The sequence below is a fragment of the Lepidochelys kempii genome, chromosome 5 (assembly GCF_965140265.1).
Source record: "Lepidochelys kempii isolate rLepKem1 chromosome 5, rLepKem1.hap2, whole genome shotgun sequence".
Taxonomy (NCBI): Eukaryota; Metazoa; Chordata; order Testudines; family Cheloniidae; genus Lepidochelys; species Lepidochelys kempii.
The window spans coordinates 31445748-31468930 of record NC_133260.1 but is presented as its reverse complement, the minus strand read 5'-3'; positions in this window follow the sequence as shown (position 1 = coordinate 31468930).

The following is a 23183-nucleotide window of genomic DNA, read 5'->3' as shown; positions in this document are numbered from 1 at the left end:
TTGTGAGAGTACCCAGTTGGAGGAATGTCTTTCATAGGCATAAAGACCTATTGGCTTATTAAAACTGCAGCCTTTTCTGCATGGGAGAAATTCCTGCCTTCTCCGGAGGGGTGGGGAGGGAGAGGGAAGGGGGGGAGTGATATGGGAAAATGTTCTTCACAAGAGGACCGTTGCAGAGATTTCCTCCTCAGACAGCCTTCCCTTGGCTTTTATCATCACAGGAAGGGAAAATCTGGCTTCTTGATTTTAGACATCCTGAAATTTTGAAGGGAATCTGTTTCAGTTTAAGCCTATTTCTAGATCAGACAAACAAACAAATTCTGTTTGAAAAAGAATCATTTTCTTAGTCTTCTCGGTCCCATCTGGAATAGGTTATTACACTTTTAAATTTGCTGAATATCTCTGTATGCCAAACTAGTACATGTGGTGCAACTTTGCCCTTGACATACAAGTTCAGACCATCTTATCATTTAAATTACTTCATGCTACTTTATGCTGTACATAAAGAGAATTCCTGCCCCAAAGAGCTCACAGTCCAGGATAATGACAAGACACAACAGGTGAAAGAAAAAAACAAATGTCAGCTCTAGGGGCTGGGTGGGATCTGAACCAGATCCTCAGATAGTATAAATCAGTCAACAGTGCTAGCCAATTTACACCAGCCAAGGATCTGGGCCATCATGCTTAATGAATAAGCAATCCCAGCTTCCCACATGCCTAGCCAAAAACAGGTATGTAGTTATGAAAAGAAAAACAGTTGGATCAAAGTTAACATAAAACTACTTGTTTCAGAGTGGCAGCCGTGTTAGTCTATAGCCGCAAGAAGAACAGGAGTATTTGTGTCACCTTAGAGACTTACAAATTTATTTGAGCATAAGCTTTCATGAACTACAGCTCACTTCATCAGATGCATGATTAGACTTGATTTTGCATTCCTTATTCAGGCAAAACTGACATTAAAATGTGAGCTAAAATATGATCCTACAATAGCAAGTACAGGTAAAACTCTCGTTTGTTGTTCTGGTGGAAAACATTTAATGTTTTAGAATTTACATTCGAAGACTCCTGGTTTGCAGCTGAATGGTTCCATATTTCACAGTGTTTTTCCAAGAGTCAACTGTCAAAAATGAAGAATACAGAAAGTGAAAGCCCCTCCCCTATTCTCCCCAATGAATGAAATGCACTGTAATGGAAATTTAATTATGGCCATATCATGGCTGGTGACTTCTCTGCCATGCAGCTAAGGTGTACAGTCCAGTGGCAGTCAGTAGAATTACTTGAAAAAAAAAAGGGGGGGGAGTACTTGTAGCACCTTAGAGATGAACAAATTTATCTGAGCATAAGCTTTTGTGGGCTAAAATCCACTTTGTTAGATGCATGCAGTGGAAAATACAGTAGGAAGATGTATATACACAGAGAACATGAAAAAATGGGAGTTGCCATACCAACTCTTAACGAGACCAATCGATTAAGGTGGGCTATTATCAGCAGGACACAAAAAAAGACTTTTGTATTGATAATCAGGATGGCCCATTTCAATCAGTTGACATGAAGGTGTGAGTAACAGTAGGGGGAAATTAGCATTGGGAAATAGTTTTTAATAAGCGTAATGACTCATCCACTCCCAAGCCTAATTTAATGGTGTCCAGATTACAGATTAATTCCAGCTCTGATGTTTCTCATTGGAGTCTGTTTTTGAAATTTTTTTGTTGAATAATTGTGACTTTTAGGTCTGTAGTAGATGACTTCTGGGTACTCTTCTGAATCTGTCAATCTGTTTCTTCACTTCAGCAGGTGGGTATTATAGTTGTAAGAATGCTTGATAGATATCTTGGACAGGACAGGCCCAACAAAGAAAGTAACAGAACGCCACTAGCCGTCACCTTCAGCCCCCAACTAAAACCTCTCCAGCGCATCATCAAGGATCTACAATCTATCCTGAAGGACAATCCCTCACTCTCACAGATCTTGGGAGACAGGCCAGTCCTTGCTTACAGACAGCCCCCCAACCTGAAGCAAATACTCACCAGCAACCACATACCACACAACAAAAATACTAACTCAGGAACCTATCCTTGCAACAAAGCCCGTTGCCAACTCTGTCCACATATCTATTCAAGGGACACCATCATAGAACCTAATCACATCAGCCACACTATCAGAGGCTCATTCACCTGCACATCTACTGATGTGATATATGCCATCATGGCAGCAATGCCCCTCTGTCATGTACATTGGCCAAACTGGACAGTCTCTACGCAAAACAATAAATGGACACAAAATCAGACATCAAGAATTATAACATTCAAAAACCAGTTGGAGAACACTTCAACCTCCCTGAACACTCAATTAAGGACCTAAAAGTCACAATTATTCAACAAAAAAACTTCAAAAACAGACTCCAATGAAAAACAGCAGAACTGGATTTAATCTGCAAACTGGGCACCATTAAATTAGGCTTGAATAAAGACTGGGAGTGGATGAGTCATTACACTAACTAAAAACTATTTCCCCATGCTAATTTTTCCCTATTGTTACTCACACCTTCTTGTCAACTGTTTGAAATGGGCCATCCTGATTATCACTACAAAAGTTTTTTGTTTTTTTTCTCCTGCTGATAATAGCCCACCTTAACCACTTGGTCTCGTTAAGAGTTGGTATGGCAACCCCCATTTTTTCATGTTCTCTGTATCTATCTATCTATCTATCTATCTTCCTACTGTATTTTCCACTGCATGCATCTGATGAAGTAGGCTTTAGCCCACAAAAGCTTATGCTCAAATAAATTTGTTAGTCTCTAAGGTGCCACAAGTACTCCTCGTTCTTTCTGCTGATACAGACTAACAAGGCTACCACTCTGAAACTTGAAAAAAAAAAGGTTCCCCGTGATACAGTTTACAAAATATGTCTGATCCCATCTATAATGTTCTATATTTTTATAGCGTTTCAAATATTATTTGTATTGTGCCAGTCCTCAGAGGCCCCAATCAAGATGGCGCCCCATTGCATGCCTACTACAGTAAGACACAATCCCTTCTCCAATGAGTTTACAGCAGTCATTAAGAATGTTAGCAAGGAACTTGTGCTTTCGCTGTCTGAACAGAAGGCTTGCTTCTCACACTATGGCAAATTAAAAGGGCCTTAAAATGGGCATAAAATTACCTTTATTGCCATTTTAAAACTACCTAAGTATACTCTTCCAAAATGCAAGGGCTGATTTCAGTTGTTGCTGCTTCTTCTTTTTGAGGTTGCCTGTAACTATTGCACTCAAATCTAGGAATTACTAAAAATGTAACTTTCCTAGGGTGTCCAGAGGGAAGATGAATATTCTGGCTCATAATGGATCAGCAGGTTGTGTTCCTATGGAACAATAATTGTGTTCCTATGGAACAACAATACTACAGTATGTACAGAACAGTTTGAAAGAGACAGATGCTTAAACTTAAGAAGGTCCATGTCTCATCAGCTCATGTGCATGAAAGCCATCCTAAGAAACTTCAGGAGACCCAGGAAAGGGTATTGGAGATTCAGTAGGTACATAAGAACATAAGAATGGCCATATTGGGTCAGACCAAAGGTCCATCTAGCCCAGTAGCCTGTCTTCCAACGGTGGCCAATGACAGGTGCCTCAGAGGGAATGAACAGAACAGGTAATCATCAAGTGATCCATCCTGTCGCCCATTCCCAGCTTCTGGAAAACAGAGGCTAGGGACACTATCCCTGCCCATCCTGGCTAATAGCCATTGATGGACCTATCCTCCATGAATTTATCTAGTTCTTTTTTGAATCCTGTTATAGTCTGGCTTCCTCTTCAGTATCTTTTCATGTGTCTCCTGAAGTTTCTCAGAGTGGTTCTCATTCACCTGGATTCTGTGAAAGGTCACTGCTTTAAAATTTTGATTAATTTTCATGTTTTAAGCCAAAAAGAATGTTTTCTTTCTTCAGCATGGATTTGATATGATATTTTTTGACAAAAAGATTAAGCTGGATAAAAAGCGATTTACTGCCAAGTCAACAGTAGCATTTGGCAGTGCTATCTTATCCTAACCAACAAATTTCTTGTTGATCTGTTTTAAATAATCTGTTGTCCTACTTATCTGGATGTGAGCCTCCATCAAAATATCTATCTGAGATTATCCTTTTCAGGTGTAACCTTCAATGAACCAGAATAATATTGGCTAAAACATTTCCTTTCTAGTCAGCCATCTCCTAGGCCAAGCTATTATCTTTCATTGCCTTTGTACAACAACATCTCCTTGAGACCACAGGTCAGTCTATGACATATAAATGCCTTTTAAGGCTCAAAACTCCATGCAAAATCAGAAAAGATATTGGAACATTCTTAGGCCAGGAAAATGAACTCCATGATATGTAAATGAAAAAGTATCAGAATCATTTAAATTCCCTGTGCTACACTTTGCCTTGAAATGGGATTTAGATAAACTCTACAGCCCCAAATACTAATGTTTAATTATTTCTTTGATGTTGCGAACTGTCAGCTAGTGTCTTTACTATTCCGGCAGTATCTGCAAATCAAACGTTGGGGTGAGGGGTGCAAACCCACACAGCTAAAAAACAAAGGAAATATTTACATGAATTCCTCATAGCAAAACTGATGAGTTTTATCCAGGGCCACGCCATGCTGTGCTCCATAAAGCTTCTGCTGTCAGTGCTACTGAACAACATTTAAGAAATGAAACTGAAATCCATGGAGGCCAAGATTCAGCAATCTGCTGCACAAACCCTCTTGTTGGCTAGGCTATCTTAGGGGAATCAAGATACAGAGACTTTTTTGGTGACTTGCCAACAAATGTTCTTATATTAAGGAAGAAAAAAACCTTGTTATTTTTAACTTCAGATCAGCTAAAAATAGTTCTGTTCCAAAGGGAAACAAAAGAAGGAAATCTTACTCTCATTCTTTCTCTCTGTTTTAGTTGAGATGAACATGAAATATACTCTTCATTTGAAATTAAAAAGCTGGCTGGCATGAAGCCCAATGTTTAATAGCCTGAAATGAAGCCAAATGGTTTGCTTCTTTTTGTCTCTCTCTCCTGATTCCTTTTATATAATATCTTTGGCTGGATCAGGGCCAACAATCTAGTATTAAAAGAATTCCAGTCAGTCATAACATGTAGTGGAAAACACCTTACTTGACTGATAAAGGAACTTGCAAAAATGGATGGAGGAATTTATAAGGGGAATATTGAAAGAACTTTTAAAGTCAAAGCTGAAAACTCCATGAGATGGGTAATATTTTAAACTATTAGTTGATCGAATGACATAAATATAAACTTACAAAAGGGATACATTCAGATGGTTGTTTCTTTTTGCTGTGTAGAATTGCCAATTTGTATCCAGTCATGCCAACTATCCTTGTGCACATGCACGATGAACTTCTATCTTCAAATATCCCTGTGCTTCTTCCGATGATCTCAATTGCAGTCTGCAAATTACTGTCTATAACACATCTGTGACATTTCATATTATCTAATCTACCTGATTTCTTTCATAGGTGGCTACCTCTTTCATTTGGGGGGAAGACTTTTTTTTTTTATTTTAAAGTGAGCGTTATGTAGAGAAAGAGACTGATTCTGGTCCATTATATATATATTTGGGGACATTAAGGACCCACTTCCCTATTTGTATGCAATATGGAAGTATGCAGTTATTTCAGCAGGGGCTGGACCAGCAAAAGGAGGAGCAACTTGAATCAAATCTAATTTACCTATCAAATACATGGACAATTCATCACAGCAAGACTCACTCTACTCCATTACCAGTGCAAGGCAACCTGGGCTATTCAGGTTGCCCACAAGATAGAGCAGTTCCACTGAAACAAAATCAAGGGGAATCCTCAGGTAGTGCAAAGCTGTCCTAATGGCTCTGTGCTACTTCCCCTTGCAGTCCTTGGCATAGGGAGTATGTTGAGGGCATGGCTGTGGGAAAGTGGAGCCTGAATTCTGCTGCTCTTCCTATTCCCCAGGTTTACAGAATGGACTCTTGAGAGCCATTTCAGCTGGGTACAACTTCAAGCAGCAATGAGATGGTTCAGAGCTCCACTATGCTGGCCTGAGCACTGGGGGAGCTCTACAGCAGTGCAAAGTCACCTTTCTCTCAGCTCTCACAGCTGTTGTTTGTATTTGTTTAATACTTATAGAATGGTATGAACAGTTATGCTGGGGACCCCATTGAGAAGGAAACTAACTCTAGCCTCAGAAAAGTTAGGAAGAGTGAGATAGTATCTTGGACACAAAGTCAAAAGCAAGGGAGCTCTGACTCCCTGTCCCCAGATGGAACTGGCATGAGCATGTGTGTGCATGAAGAGAGCTGAGTGGCCTAAGGGGTGTGAGGCCTACTCATTCAAGTTGTTGTTCATAACGAAAGTGATGCAATAGCCAGTCCCTGATTTTCTGTGCATGTAATGTTTGTGTTCAGAGAAAGGATGACAGAAAATTCCTTGCCTATAGAAACAAGTGCCAGAGAATAGAGAGGTTCTCTAATAAGGAATTCACAAGTGTGGCTAGTCCAGAAAAAAAAAAAACTAGATTATGATTTGAAAAGCAACCTGCAGAAGATTCTGTGCCTCCAAAGCATCCATATAGAGACATATGGATTTTATTCTTCTTATTCGTGCAGCTGCATGTGTCAGTTCAGACTTTAAATGGTCTGCTTAGCTACTTCGGATTTGAAAAATGAAACAAGCAATTGAAATGCTGTCATTGACTAAAATTGTTTTGGAGAGGGATTGAATGTCTGCTCAAATTTAAGATAATCGCAATTAGAATTGTGAGAATAATAATCCATATCTCTCAATATATTGCCTACAAATGGGTGACAAAAATAGCTGTGAAATGTGTTTTGGTCACAATTTCAAGATAGAACTAGACATGCTAGTGTCTTACAACTGTCATTCTAACAACAGCTTCCCTTTGAAGTTGACTGGAAGTACATATTCAGCTTCCAGGTCAAGTATGATTACAGTAAATCAAGTAGTATTGTTGTCAAAACAGTGTCAGCACAAATGGCATCTCAATCATTTGATATACTGGAATCTCTAGCCATTCAAAAAACAACAACGCGGAGTCCTTGTGGCATCTTAGAGACTAACAAATTTATTTGTCTATAAGCTTCCATGGGCTAAAACCCACTTCATCAGATGCATGGAGTGAAAAATATAGTAGGCAGGTATATATATTATAGCACATGAAAAGATGGGAGTTGCCTTACCAACTGGGGTGTCAGTGCTAACGAGGCCAGTTCAGTCAAGTTGGATGTGGCCTGTTCACAACAGTTGACAAGAAGGGTTGAATACCAACTGAGGGAAAATTACTTTTTGTAATTTCAATTACAGTTCAATCAGAGTAGATGTGGCCCATTTGAATTCAGCAAGTCATTGAATAGTCACACCCATTATTCTCCCAACCTTACCTTTGCAGATCACTGCCATCCATCTATCCATATGATCTTCCGATGCCATTGGAAGTTTTTTATACCAACTTCTCATAAATGGAAACATCCTGAATTCCATTAAAGTCACTGAGTAATAATAATAAAAAAAATAAAGATACCTAGCTGTTATATAGTTTTTTTTTTCATCAGAGGACATCAATATCATTATAACTATTTTACAGGTGGGGAAACTGGAGCATGGGGAGGTGAAGTGATTTATCCAAGGCCACCAAGAAGATCAGTGGCAGAGCCAGTAGTCACAGGGTCTCCAGAGTCCCAGTCCTCAATATAGCTATGCTACATTATGGGCCAGATCCTCTGCTAGTGTAGTCTAGTAAAAACTGCAAAGAATGCATGAATGAGTGAGAGTGTAGAAAGGTAGATGGCATGGGTTAAATTTTGGATGTGTCACCAATGGAGGTCAATGATGTGGGGTAGTGGATGTTAGCCATTTAAGATGGTTGAATGGGCTCCAACTTTCAGGGGAGGTCTATGTACAAAAATGCTGCAGATCAGTATTTTGGTTTGGGAAGATGATACATGTGTATCTGTGGAGCTACATGACTTTGTGCCTGCACTGGGTCTGATCCAATCTAATAGATGAAGAGAAATAACTTTCTACAAAAGGTTGGAAAAAAGTTAGTACAGAGCAGCCCGTGTTGAAAAGCAGTGTGTTAGCACTGTATCACTTCCCATCACTGGTCTAGTCTTCAGAAGTATGGGGGATATGTGTCCCACATCTGATGAACACACAGTGGTCAATGAAAAGAAAATGGCAACACAGGGATTTCTCATCAATGCACGTGCACTACTGGGAACAGGATAGTATGGTTGCTACTGCAGGCACTGCCATTGGGTAGCAGGTCATTTTTACTGCCATTTTCAGTACACTTACTGTAGAAATGGCATTCAGGTCCTTGAATCTATTAGATAGATTCAAGGCCCTCAGAATACCCTTCCCCCACAACTTTCACATTTTTTGGCACCTGTTTTCCGTAGCAGGAAGACATATTATAGTGGTTTCAGACAGAATGCTGAAATAATCAGACTCTCCTTCCACAGGAAAGTGCCCTGCCTGAGGCAATCAGGCACTCTTCATATCTTGCAAACTTTTATTGAAAAACTTAAGGAATTAAATTTTTTGTTTCCCTAGGCCTCAGTTTGTTATAATTTTGTAGATGAGTCAGCATAAGTAGTTTTGAGGCAGCATGTAGGGTCTTTGAATGACAAGTCACATAAAAGGAAACCTACAACTGAGTGACATGCCCTTTATTCATAGCAAATAATCAGCCCTGAGGGAATGCACCTTGTGAAGCTCCATTGATAGAACGTTACATTGTGAACCAGGTTGTCTGATCCATTTTATTTCTTTAAATCCGCCTTCTTAAGGAACATAACAGACAGCACTTTTGAACGTGATCATTTCAAATGACTCTTTCAGCAAAAAAGCTTAATAACTTAGACTTTCAATTGTACCAGATGATGCATTTTCACAAGCTGCTTTCAAACCCACCCCCATTCATATCACAGAGAATTAAAACCTGAAATATTACTTATGATTCAGGGCCCAGTAAAAAAAAAATCATTCTCAACAGATGTATGCTGGGGCTGCTACTATACTTCTCTCTGAAAATTATCTGAAGGGTGCATATTAGTGCATGTACCTCACAGAACTCAATTCTAAAATGTGAGGAGGGGAATGAATGTAAAGAAAGCTAACAACTAAATACAGTGTTCTGTTTTATCCCCGAGATATAAAAGGAAAATACTGGGACAAATTCCACTCCCACTGAAGTCACTGGCTCTTTTGTCATTTACTTCAATGGGATGAGGATCAAGCCCATGTCCCCTTCTGGAATACACTAGGCTTATTGTGTAATTCACGCAGCTGTGAAAAGATGTGGTACTGTAAAGAAATATAAACAGTCATATTTGCAAATATTCAGTAGAAGCCATTGCAAATGAGTGAATCAGTATTGCCAATCCCAAGAGTTCAAAAATTATGAGTCAGATACCCCCAAAAAATCATGAGATTGGACCCAAAACCATAAGGAGTTTGCTTTGTTTTTTTAAAAAAAGATTAAGTAATGGTTTTGTTCTTTCGTCTGACTTTTGAACTCATCTCTGATGGGTGTGTGTGACAGTGTTGGTAAGTCTCTGAGATTTATAGTAAGTAAGGTCATTTTGGCCATGTTACTGGGTTCTCCAGAAAGAGCTCCTGTGGAGATTATGGTCCCATTGACCTATGCACTGTACAAACAATAAGTAAGAGGTGGTTGTGAGTGTGTAACGTAGGAGCTGGGACTCAACATCAGCTCATATGGACTCTACCAAAAATTCTTTAGATAAGAATTACTTTTTATCCCTGCTGAGCTGGACAGGATTCACTGGTAACCATCAGGTGATAGGCTCCATAGCTGATTAACAATATCCTTACGCAGCTGGTCCCCCATAGGTGTTAATGTTACACCTTTGAGAATGAGGCATGCTTTCTGAAAATATAAGTTTACTAAATCAAGTTCTGACCTTTTAGGAGCTTTTATAGGCAGGCTCTCCCACTCTCTGGCCACACAGGCAAAATCTCTCACACATTGCTCTCAGTCAAGCATATCTGCAAGTCCGCCACGCCCTATTCTTAAAGGGAAAGCTCTCATTAACCAAATCCAAATAATAAAAATGCAAGATGAAAACAATTAGCACAATATCCATATGCATTTATAATGCAATGTTTTTCAGTGTAAGATGATTCTAGGGTCCTTTTATATATACTATATATGTCAGTGTGTGTGTGTTTGTGTATATTTTTCATTCCCACAGCATGGTTTTAACTCACAATCTCCAGGAGCATGACATAATCTGTGCTGTTCACTGTCCTAATTATGAGACAAGACTTCATATGAAGGACAATAACTAGTCTTCAGCAGTTTCACAGACAAGATAACCAGGAACTTGCACAAGATCACTTTAGACAGAATCGGGAATAAAAGGGCACTAAAATAACAGAGCAAAGCTTCATCCACTTTGCCACATAGTCTGTCAGAAGGAATGTGTCAGATTAGATGTTTGGGTAATCTACAATACACTGCGTTGCCCTCTAGTAGCTAGAGCACTTATAGAGGTTTATGACACTGCTACTACTTCCATGCTATGACATCTGGCTCTTTAGTTCCGTTGGTAGAGGTTCATGCTTTCATTTTCAGAAGTGCTGTGTTTAGTCCCCAGAGATCAGGGGTGCTGGAACAATTTGTGTAGTGGATGTGCTGAGAACCACTGAACCAAACTGTAAACCCTGTATATCATAGAATCATAGAATCATAGAATATCAGGGTTGGAAGGGACCCCAGAAGGTCATCTAGTCCAACCCCCTGCTCGAAGCAGGACCAATTCCCAGTTAAATCATCCCAGCCAGGGCTTTGTCAAGCCTGACCTTAAAAACCTCTAAGGAAGGAGATTCTACCACCTCCCTAGGTAACGCATTCCAGTGTTTCACCACCCTCTTAGTGAAAAAGTTTTTCCTAATATCCAATCTAAACCTCCCCCACTGCAACTTGAGACCATTACTCCTCGTTCTGTCATCTGCTACCATTGAGAACAGTCTAGAGCCATCCTCTTTGGAACCCCCTTTCAGGTAGTTGAAAGCAGCTATCAAATCCCCCCTCATTCTTCTCTTCTGCAGGCTAAACAATCCCAGCTCCCTCAGCCTCTCCTCATAAGTCATGTGTTCCAGACCCCTAATAATTTTTGTTGCCCTTCACTGGACTCTCTCCAATTTATCCACATCCTTCTTGTAGTGTGGGGCCCAAAACTGGACACAGTACTCCAGATGAGGCCTCACCAATGTCGAAACCTTGATGGAACCTATGATGGAAACCACTTCAAGCTATGGGGTTTGCTAGTATTTATCTAGTTGTTTTCATGGCTGTTGAAGAAGTTGTCATACTCCCCATTTGTTATCAATGACAAATGCAACAGCATTGCCTGGTAATCATGACTACTTTTGAGAACCTAAAGAACTGCAGGATTTTTTTCTAAAGGGAATGTTGTTAAATTAAACCTGATTCAGTGAACACAGGCTGGTTTGGGACATCCCTTTAAAAACAGAAATGTCCTGAAAAACCCGTCACTCACACATCAACGCAAAGGACAAATTACATTAAGATTTTACCTTTTGGATGTACACACACTAATCACCCCCACATATAAAAAAGCAGTGTATCCAATTGCTTCGTTTATAAAGGTAGCATATTCTTTGGATAGCTCATGGCTACCCACTACAAATCAATTCTTCAATATAACCAGCCTTTTGTTATCACACAGAACATTTGTCTCTCCAGCAGTCAAGTTGTAGTCCTCTGAGCAAGGGGTGATACATGAACTGCACCATCCCAGGAATGACTCCCCAAAGCACTGTGACTCAGAGACTATTCCCTCCCTGCTTCCCTCTTATTCTAGAAAGGGGTCATGGGTACTAACTCACTGGTGGCTTGTGCAAGCAAGAAATTATGACACCCCCACATTAGCTATGCTGGGTGGTGTATCAGGGAGGGGACAGAACAAAGGCTCCATCTACTCTTCAGCCTCCCTCCCTCTGGTCCCAGCCTCCTGCTTAGGGGAGAGTAAATAATCACCACACACCTGCTTGCTCCTGCATACTTGGGTCCAAGGTCTTTAAAACAAGATTCATTATCTTTCTAAAAGATATGTTTCATTACAGTTTCTTTGAAAAAAGTGTATGGCCTGTGCAAGGGGGTCGAGCTGGATGGTTGTGTTGGTCCTTTTCTCTCAGGAGAATCTATGAATCTCCCTTTTCATTCCCTTCCTTCATGGGTCATGGGGGTAGCGGGGAGGGGACAAGAAGCTCTGCATTGTTCCCAACACACTCATAATACTTGCAGCTCTGCATTAAGACAATGACTAATCAAATCTCAGGCGTCAAGGCTTCAGCCAGTCTGCAGGGCCAGGAAAGATTTCTTCCTACCCTTACCCCCAATGCACAATTGGCCAAATGTATTGGGCGGCGGGGCACCTTCTTCTGAAGCATCAAAGATTGGCCACAGCTAGAGACAGGACACCAGATGGGGTGGGCCAGTGTTCTGACATGGTCAAATTTTCTTATTTGGATGCCTTGGTGGTGAGTCTTGCTCAGATTGCCAGATTTAGGGTCAGGAAGCAATCTTCCCCCAAGTCAGATTGACAGGGACTTTTTCACCTTCCTCAGCAGTATGGCGTATGGTTCAGCTGCAAGGATCATCTGAGCAAATGTCACCTAATCAATCCCCTCAAGCATTGGTCTCTCCTTTGTCTCTCACAGGCAGAATACAATAGTTTAGACTTCTGAGGCCTGAAACACTTAGGTATCACTAAAGCTTAATATAGGGGTATCTGAGTGAAATTTAATGGCCTGTGATCTACAGGAGGACAGACTAGAGAACCTAATGGTCCCTTCTGGACTTAAATTCTATAGAACTATGAAAAAATTAAGTTCCATAAACTATTAATGGCACTACCCCTTGCTGGAGCAGTGTAGATGAGTCAAGAGTAAGCGGTCCCTACAACGACAGACAGAACGACAGACAGAATTATAGACTAGTCTCCTACGTGGAAGCCAGCTAAACTGGGAAGCAACTGACAATCTCTCACAAAATTACATCTGACTTTTTTCTCCTAGTGCTTACATATTGTTCAATACACTGTTTTTCAGATTCTTCCACCTGAGCTAAGAAGCCAGAACAAAGGAAAAGTAAAGCTCCTGGGCAGTGTGTAAACTCTTTGATATATGTGTACTAGTAGCAATAGATCAGAAAATGTCTACCAGTAACAAGAAATACAATTTATTTAGAAATGCATTTATCACAGTAATACAAAGCCACCAAGGCTTGACCCAAGGCTCCAGTGAGTCAAGACTTGTTTCCCTCTCCCCTCCCCAGAGGAGCTATATTGGTGCATTCATTGCAGTTCCACAGTTCTAAATACTGCTCCTTAATAAAGCTCAGTAATTATAGCAGTAGATTAGAGGGCAAAGATATTTTTGGATTTAGCAATCTTGCAGTTCAAGTAGGATTTTTTTCTTCAAATATAGGGATTAATCATGCTTTATCACACTCAAATTGTGGTGCTCTCTCTTTTGAGCTATGCTGGAGAAGTTTTACTCTAGTTTTCTATGACTGCAAATAAATACAAAGCCTTTCTGATTTGCCCTGAAAGGCCCACAGATTCTTGTCTTTAAGAACATAATAATGTTCCTGCTGGGTCAAACCAATTGCCAGTGCCAGATGCTTCAGAGGGCATGAACAGAACAGAGCAATTTTCAAGGGATCTGTCCCCCGTCATCCAGTCCAAGCTTCTGGCTATCCGTGGTTTAAGGGACAACCAGGGCATGGGGTTGCATCCCTGACCATCTATCCTCCCTGAGTTTTTCTAATTCTTTTTTAACCCAGCTATACTTTTGGCCTTCTCCTGGCAATGAGGTTGACTGTGGGTTGTGTGAAGAAATACTTCCTTATGTTTGTTTTAAACCTGCTGCCTATTAATGACCCTTGGTTCATGTGTTATGTGAATGGGTAAATAACCCATCCTTATTCACTTTTTCCACACCGTTCATGATTTTATAGACCTCTATCATAGCTCCTGCCTTAGTCAATTTTTGTTGCCTTTCCAATTCTATTTTTTTTCATTATAAACAAGCACTTAATTTGTAAACAAAAATAATCTCACAGTTGCTCTGCCCCAGGGTAAGACCGGGGAATGAACTGTGACTGTTTAGTGTCTGCTTCCCCACTTGCTTCACCCCTATGGGATGCACAGATTACTTGCTCCACTCTATCTCAGCCATACTAGCAGGTGCATTGCGAGGTGGAACCAAGGTGATACAGTTTCAGGGTAATTACACCTGTAGTCCTCATCTGTGGTTCCCAGTCTAGGGCACCCATGCTAGACTCTTGGCTTCTCAGCCATCACATCTCTTGAGGAGAGATGCATGTCTCTCCCCCATAACTGGGGTTTTCCAGACTTCCTACACTGTGATAGCCCCAGAAAGCCACATTATCTAAAAGACCAGCATCTCCAGAGGTTAAGAAGAGTATAATTGTCTGAGTTATAAGTTACCACATAATCTTTTCTAAGCAAGCACATTTATTCTTAAATTGAAAGCATTATAGAGAAAACATTAAAACCAATAAAAAGAACTTACAAGCATACTAAATAGCTTACCAGAGGTCACCCCAACTCCAGGATCTGACAGGGGGTCAGTCCTTCAATATCCACTACTAAGTTATGAGCTTTGTAACCACAGGGAAAACCATCTAAGATCAGAACCAGAGCCTTTTCTTTATATTGCTTAGGCCTTTGGTGACAGGCAATGAGGAGATAGAGACCCTCTCCTCTGGGTGTAGCACCACAAGGCTGGGTTTTTGCATAACTGCAGTTGGGTAATTTGTTTTAACCTCTCCTTAGGGTAGCAGTTCCCAAACTTTTTGCATGCATGACCCCATTTTCAGTGTTTATTGGTTTCTGTGACACCAGACAGCATGGAGGTTGCCATTTTGTGGTGTAAAATGGTATCCTCCACACACAGGATTGTGACCCCATCCTCTGATGACACAACCCCACTTGGGGTCATGACCCATGGTTTGGGAACCGCCATCCTAAGTAATTTCCAGGAAATTCACTTAACAGTATTGTCCCATACGTCCATACTTGTCTGGCACATTTTCAATATAATCTATTGAACTCCCAGTTGTTACATAAGTCACATCTCTACCCTAGAGAGGTTACATACAATTCTGGCCCACAATAATACATAAACTTACTACAATAAGGCTTTTCACGGATGTTGCAGGAATTTGCCATATTTGTCACACAAGTCTCCACTCCTTCTAGTGCCTTCCCACCTTTATGGGAGGGGATAGCATCCCTATGGAGGCTGTTCACCCCGCTGTGTCTACAATGAAGGTACCCTGTACAGAGGAGCAAAGTGGAACCTTGTGCCTTCTTACTTTCCTGTGTGGGCATGTAATGTTCTTGCCCTAAGATAAAAAGTGGGTATGAACTGAGTAGATCCTATTGCATTATAAACATGTATTATATCTCCAACGAAGTATGTGTGTGGGGAGAGGAAATGCAGAGGGGGAATGCTAATAATCCACTGGAACATGATACTGTAAATGCATTTATTAAATGAACATTACAAAATGTAAATATATTTAAGCCTTTTTATTTAGTACTTCCAACTTTTGATAAAAAATAAACTGGCCATAGCTGCTCAGCATCAGCCTTTTAGAAAACCCCTTTATATGTAAATTGCCTTACTTTTGGATGGGAGACAGGGGAGATGCCTCAACGGATTCCTGGCCAAGTTGTATGCATCTGACTGTTTTATAGCTGGCTGCAGCAAGCTCTCTACCAGACACGGGTCTGCTGCTGCATCTGAGCTGGCTTCTCCACGGAGCAGCCATTAGGCCTCCTGCCACAAGAGGAGCAACTCAATGGAAGATCTGGCTCAGCTGCATGCAGCTGTGACCAGAACAGCAGAAGGAGAATTCAGTGGCACTTCTCGTGTGCTTCAGTACTTTGTAGGATTGGTGCCAAAGTACACAGTACCTGGCATAATTGAGTTCTATATTCTGGAACTATCACAGCACACCACAACAGTGAGCAAGCTGGCACGGTAAGAGGCTTTGTCTCAATGTTCTAAAAATACTGCAACAGCAGTTCTGTAAGTAATGCAGTATTTCGTATCTTTGACTCATCTTGTACCTAATGCAAAATAAGATTGTCAGAGAGACTAGAATTGTACTGGGCATGAGAATGTAGGAGCCAGTCTTCTGTCCCACTTTTATGAAACTTTAGCATGACCCTGTCTCAAAAAATCATTTCCATTAATTGAAGTTCCTAATTCCATTTTTTTTCAACTGCTTGTTTCCCCAAGTGTCCTTTCTTTGTACATAAGTATAACAACAGTTGCATTGACTGCCAGAGGTAAAAAGTAAAAGGTTCCCAAAGTAAAATCAAGACCTTTTACTCAGTTCTGACGGCAAGGGATCAGTTCAGTTCAATAATTCAAATGCCATTCACTAAGGGGCTATGACCCTTCCCAACTCCATTTCATTCAAATGGCGAGAATATGGAACTGACTGTGCAGAGAAAAAGATTAAAAACTGGGACTGCTATTTAGTTTGAGTGAACAGGCACAAGTAATCTGTACAAAAGACAAATGGTACTTACCAGCACACATGAAAAATGAATCATGCAGGACCCTTAAGACAATAAAAAAAATTCACAGGAAACAAAAACAATTTCATAGTTTAAAAAAGGTAAGAAAAATATATTAAAATAAAAAAATATGTTTCCAAAAATAAAATAAACGTTCTCCAATGGTGATCTAGAAAACATTCCTTCTGCTGACTCATTTCACTAATAGTTCTTGCAAAAAGGCTGTTTTGGTTATGATTCAGTGTATCAAAGAAGTAAAATGGAGTTCAGAAAGACATTTTCATTTTGAAAAATCAACAATCATGAAAACACATATGGCACAGAATATTTTTTATTCAACTGATTGTAGAAGTCTAATTGTATCTCACAAATTATTCAGAATAAATATCCTTAACAACAAGACTACATAAACTTGGGAATACAAGTTTTACACCCAGCAGCAGGAAGGTCTGATGGCCAGCTGGTCTAGTGGTAAGCTCATGGTTTTACAGTGTCTGCCCATCTATTCATCACAGAGGGGGCTCAGGCTGCAGCCTTAATCACCGCCCTCATACTCCAGTTGCCTCTCCAGAGTTCAGTCACTATTAAGGAGCACGGGGAAGGGCAGCCAGGCCCACCCACTCCACTAGTTCCCAACTCAGGGCCCTAGGGGTTTACCAAAGTGTTCAGCCCATTTACTAAGCTATCCCACTGGATCAATTCCTGCCAGTCTGGAGCGCCTCAGTTTGGGGCAAGGTCACTAGGCTTAGTCTCTCCCCAGTCTTGGTCTCTGTTATGTTTGGGGCAGTCAATCTCTCCTTGGGCTTTTGACTCCCATGGGAGGAATCCATGTCCTGGCTGCCAGAGTAGCCTTCACAAAGCTATCTCCACTCCTAGCCCAGCATCAGCCTTGCTTCCTGTTGCCACATGCAGCTTATTCCCCCACTATGCTACCAGTGTCCTTTTAAACTCTTGCTCTACTGGGAACATGCCTTGAACTTCCGGAGTGGCAGGGCCTCCCTAGACCAGTATTGTCCTACTCCTAGCCCTTGTTCAATGTGGGGCCTGTAGACGCCATCACATATCCCTATTACAAATATGTATTAGTTGCAATGATTCAAACCACTCTAGAATATTTTGTTCTTTGATTATCCTATGCTGATAGTTTTATTCGTTCCAGGTAGTTTAACAAACTTTTAGTCACTCTGTGCTTAAACTGTTTTCGGACTGGTCATTTATCTTAATTTATTTATGTTTTCATATTTAAATTTTAAATGCGCCTCTGGTTCTTTGGTACGATTCACAACATTTAAAGTGCACATCAAAGCACAAAAAAGAAAACCATCAGTCAAAAGATCTGCCCCAAACATTAACTGTTTCCTTTTACACAAAAAATTAAGCATAACCTTTGAAAGCTGCCCTGTACCCCAACAATAACCCTTATAAGGGAAGGACTGTCCAGTTGTTAGAGCAGTAGTCTATGCTCTTTGGTAGACTGGGCTTCAATTCCCTGCTCTGCTACAGATCTACCATTGAAATCAATGGGAAACAGGCACCTAAATACCTTTGAGGATCTGGTTCTGAGTCTCTGTATCTCAGTTCCCCATCTGTGAATAATAATAATTCCTGCCTTACAGGGATATTGAGGATAAATAAAATTAAGATTCTGAAAAGCTCAAATAATTCAGAAATGAGGGCCATATAACTACCATCAATGACTAAATCAGTTATTAAATTGGCTCCCGCATCAATCCCTTTAAAATCTTAGTCCATCAGCCTCCTTCTACTCCAAATACCTGTGAAAAAAAAGAGTGGACATTTCACTAAACCTAAAAGATTAACCAACTTTGGTTCCATTGAATGCCGGAGGAAGCAAATTGCAAAGTGGAGAATGCCAGGCTGGTACAGAGAACCTTAGCATTACGAACACCAGAGTTACACACTGACCAATCAACCACACACCTCATCTGGAATCGGAAGTATGCAGTCAGGCAGCAGCAGAGCCAAAAAAATAAAAATAAAAAATAAAAAGCAAATACAATGCAATGCTGTGTTAAGTGGAAACTACTAAAAAAATAAAGAGAAAGTTTAAAAAAAGATTTGATCAGGTAAGAACACTGCTTCTGTTCTTGTTTCATTTAAATTAAGATGGTTAAAAGAAGCATTTTTCTTCAGCATAATAAAGTTTCAAAACTGTATTAAGTCAATGTTCAATTGTAAACTTTTGAAAGAACCACCACAACATTTTGTTCAGAGTTTTGAACAACCTCCATTCTTAAGGTGTTCATAACTCTGACATTCTAATGCATTTCCCTCCTGTTTAAATTGAGGGGGGCTCCAACTCATGCATCTCAGCCGACCCTAGCTGTGGTATTATCTCAGGGAAAGAGGTGATCTCTCAAAGAACCGCAAAAAGAAAAGGAGTACTTGTGGCACTTAAGTACTCCTTTTCTTTTTGCGAATACAGACTAACACGGCTGTTACTCTGAAACCTCTCAAAGAACCAGGTGCCAAACAAGTTGTGGCTTAAGTTTAAACCAACCTCTTGCAATCCATCTGTAAATGTATTGTCATACAACAGAGATTCAGGAGCTCTCTGCGTGATGCACTGCTGAATAGGTAAAAGTTGAGTAGACAAACTGGAATCAGTATATTAAATATTTTGAAGCCCAAGAGTAGCCCTTTTTGTGGATGCTGGTACTATATGTGCCATTTCCATTTTCAGTTCACTGATTCCATGTCACTGTAATGAACTGGCTAAGGTGTACCATTGTCTTCTACTGGATGGAAGGAACACTGAGGTCGACTGTGTGCAATAAGCCCAATTTTGTTAACACTTACTGGCAGTTCTCAGTTATATCAACATTTAAGGCTCTGTGTTTTAAAATAGGAAGATCTGAGTACAAACCTTGCTACAGTTGTGAAGTTTTGAGTTGCCCTGATGTGCAACATAGCAACAAGCATGAAGTGTTCGTTAGCCACAGACTGATTACAATATGTTCAGCTATTACTGAATTATGTTACTACACTAATGAGCAGGTTTCTTCAGAGTCATTCCTGGCTAAAGTCTGACATGAACAAAATTGAGTCAGAATACAATAGCCTGTGAAACCAAGGACTAACTAATTAATAGTAGTACTTGGTCTTCTATAGCACCTTTTATCCAATCATCACAAACCACTATAAAGCATTAAGGTTTAATATTGCTTCAGAGAGAAGAGTGCATTGTAGTGAGTCACCAACATGATTGCCTGCAGCATTTAGAGTATTGATATTCACAGGCCTGATCCAGTTGGCTTGAGGTAGTTATATGGTCTGCATGGCACATATAGCTTCTGGTTTTTAAAAATATTCTTTTCCTTGTAGTGCAAAATAAATAAATGAAAATATAATCATAATGAACTCAAGAAGACTGTTCACATGCAAAGGTTAGTCACAGGCTTAAGTACCTTCCTGAAGCAGGGCCTAAATTGGTGAGCTGTCTTCCCCAGTAAATACACACATGCACACTGCTGGCCTGTCTCCCCTGCCTACAAAGCATTAATCACCACACCCAAAGTTTGATTCAGGCCCTCTTTTTCTGGGCTTCAGCCATATTTACCAGAGAAGCCTAAAAGCACCAGGAATCCCCATCTTAAAAGAATCCTCCACTTTCAGAGTGAGATGATAAAGCTGATGCAATCAAATGAAATAACGATTTATACTGAAATGATTGCTTTACCAGCACCAAGGTTACAACATCTGTCAGGTGCTTGTTAATAGCCTGAAAGAGTGCTACATAACCCCAACATCTGTCACCATAATTCATTCCAGACACTGGTTTGCAAGTGTGACCTGCTAGTGGATGAATGTTGTACAAGTTAGATTCAGTTATGCATTTTTCCTTCTTTTTGTGGAGATACGTGTTAGGATTTTTTTTTCAATGTTACAGAAGGTCATGAATATTGCATTGTGCAGCTGAATTAACATCAGAGAGCAACTATAGATGCCTCCCCAGACGCAGCACTGAAATGTAGTCTGTGTTGGATTTGCTATTCCCTTTAGTTTCAGACAAATGACAATCAGTGCTTTTAAATGGAATTAAATCTTTCATAACTCATAGCTCTGTGTATATTTATGCCTTTCCTGGCTTTTTGGGAGGGCTTTGACCCTAAATGGAGGGCACTGAAGAAGTGCATGAGCATTCTCAACTCCCTCTTAAAAGGATCAGCCCTGAGGCATGCACCTATTTGAAAATATGGACCTTGCAACAAAAACAAAAAATGTAAGGATCCATTTAAGACATGGTATAAGTGGATATGATTTCATTGAAGACAATAGTGTTACACTAGTGTTCAATTTAGCCTCCAGACTGGGAAAAAACTTTTAGAAATCGGTTACTCTGAGACTGACGATCCCCAAGGGTATTCAGGGTTGTAAGGCACCTCATTACCACCTTCTCTTAGCATGGGGAAGCCTTATTGGTGCCTGCTGTGGCTCAGCTCCCTGAAACCACCAGCCTCTGGCAACACAAGCACTACTTTTGAGGCCTTCGTAGGCCTTGGTGTCTCTGTACAGGTAGCAACAGGCACACGCTGTCCTCAGAGCGTTCCCTGCAGCATCCAGCCCCTTCTTCACTGAACACAGCTCTTACATTTCATGCGAAAACAAGGATACATTTATCATCAAAGAACAGAGATTCAAGTGACAGTGAGTAAGAATATTGGAAACAAATGGTTCCATACAAAGCAAAATCATAACAAGCTTTCAAGAGACTAATCTTAACTAACAAGTTATGCTCCAGTCTAAAGAAGCTGATCTCATCCAAAGTTGTCTCCAGCATTTTCAACCAAATCTGGTTGAGACCTCTCTTTCATGAAGCAAACTCGCTGTCTGTTTACTTCCTAGATGAAGGCTGCCATGGTATCTTCTTTGTCCCCCAAATATATTAGAGCAAACCTTTGATGTGCACCACAAGATGGCAGGGAGGGGAAAGGAACCCTGTTTGCGTTTTCCTGTTACTGTTCTGTCTTTGAAGTTTTCACAGTCCTTTATTAGCATTTGGTTCAGACTGGTGAGAGGAGACCCATTATGAACCGTACAGTACTTATTTACATACAAACAGCCAGATATAGTCCTGTTTGAGAGAAAACCTGTTTTTCACCTTTGCTGGTACCCAGTCCCTAAATACAACCCTAAAGAACATGATTGTCAGTGTATATACATAACTCCTTACACAATATCCACACACGCGTTTCACAATATTGATGACCAGTGTGACACTGGCTTTTATTTGAGACCTCACATGCCACTTTTTGGTGAACTCGAATGCACATGCCAGACGCAGGAGATCGCTGTAATCCTTCTTTACCCCTTTTGTGCTCCTTGCCAGGTGGCACTAAGAAGTCCCCAGATCACAATTGGGCACAAGGTGTGGTTGTGATGGGACACACCCTATCCCAGTGACAGCAAGCTGAACAAGTGTTCCTGTATTAGGCAATGCCGATTAGGGACACCATGCTCTTTCTGGAGAAGGGGAGCTTAAAAAGGTAATTTTAAGGGGTGTAGGGAGAAAAGAGTTTTTGCCCAAGGAGAAGCTGCTAAAGAGCCCAGCCTGAGCTAGTGACTAGCCTTCTCTCTCTCCTGCCCCCCCACCCACTTGTTTAGAGCAGACAGACCCTGCAGCCCTGAGAGGGGCTCTGGACATCTATTTTCCATCAGTGCCCTGTATCTAGACCTGAGGAACAGTGCTAGGGACTGGAGGTAGTTAGACTCAGAACGGACCACAAGAGTGAGCTTAACTCCCATGGGGAACCCTAAACTTGCCCAGGAATGGGGGTTCTGAAGGGACCTCAGGGCAAGAGATGTAAAGAGATGATGGCCAAGCCCAGGCTGAGAGCTAGCTGACTACAAATGGTGGAGAATGTGGGCATGGTGCCCTATGCCTGATACAAAGCCTCAAGGACCATACGTCAGGACAGTCTCTTTTTTAAGTCCTGTCTTTTTTAAGCCATCCTGACTTTTTTGACAAAATGGGCATTTGTCCCGTTTGCTTTTGCCAACTGATGATCAGTTTTGCCAAAAGCCCAGTTTTGCCAAAAAAGTCAGGTGCAACCCCTAGCAGGGTGCAGAGGAACATGCTGGGGGATGGCATGCGGCAACACCGGCCCTGCATGGGAGGGAGGGCTAGGGAGAGTGGCTTGGGCCGGGACAGCCGTGTGCATGTGGTGGGGGGGATAGAGGAGGCCTCCGGCTGGTCCCATGTGCGGGGAGAAGCGAGGGGCCTCGGGCTGGCACCGTGTGCAAGCGGGCAGCAGGCAGGTGGAACTCACATGGGGGTCATTGAGGAGTCCAAGAATGACTGAAGAAGCTCCATGTGGATGGCGCACTGATTCCGAATTGAGTTTTGTAAAGCTAGTTCCATCACAGATAGTGTTGATACCAATGACACTAACAGTCAGGTAGGAGATACTGGCAGTAGAATGACTGTATCTAACTGGGTGAGGAATCTCAATGCCTGATGCTTACTCAATGCCTTGGTCAGATGAGCTGTTATAGTAATTAGG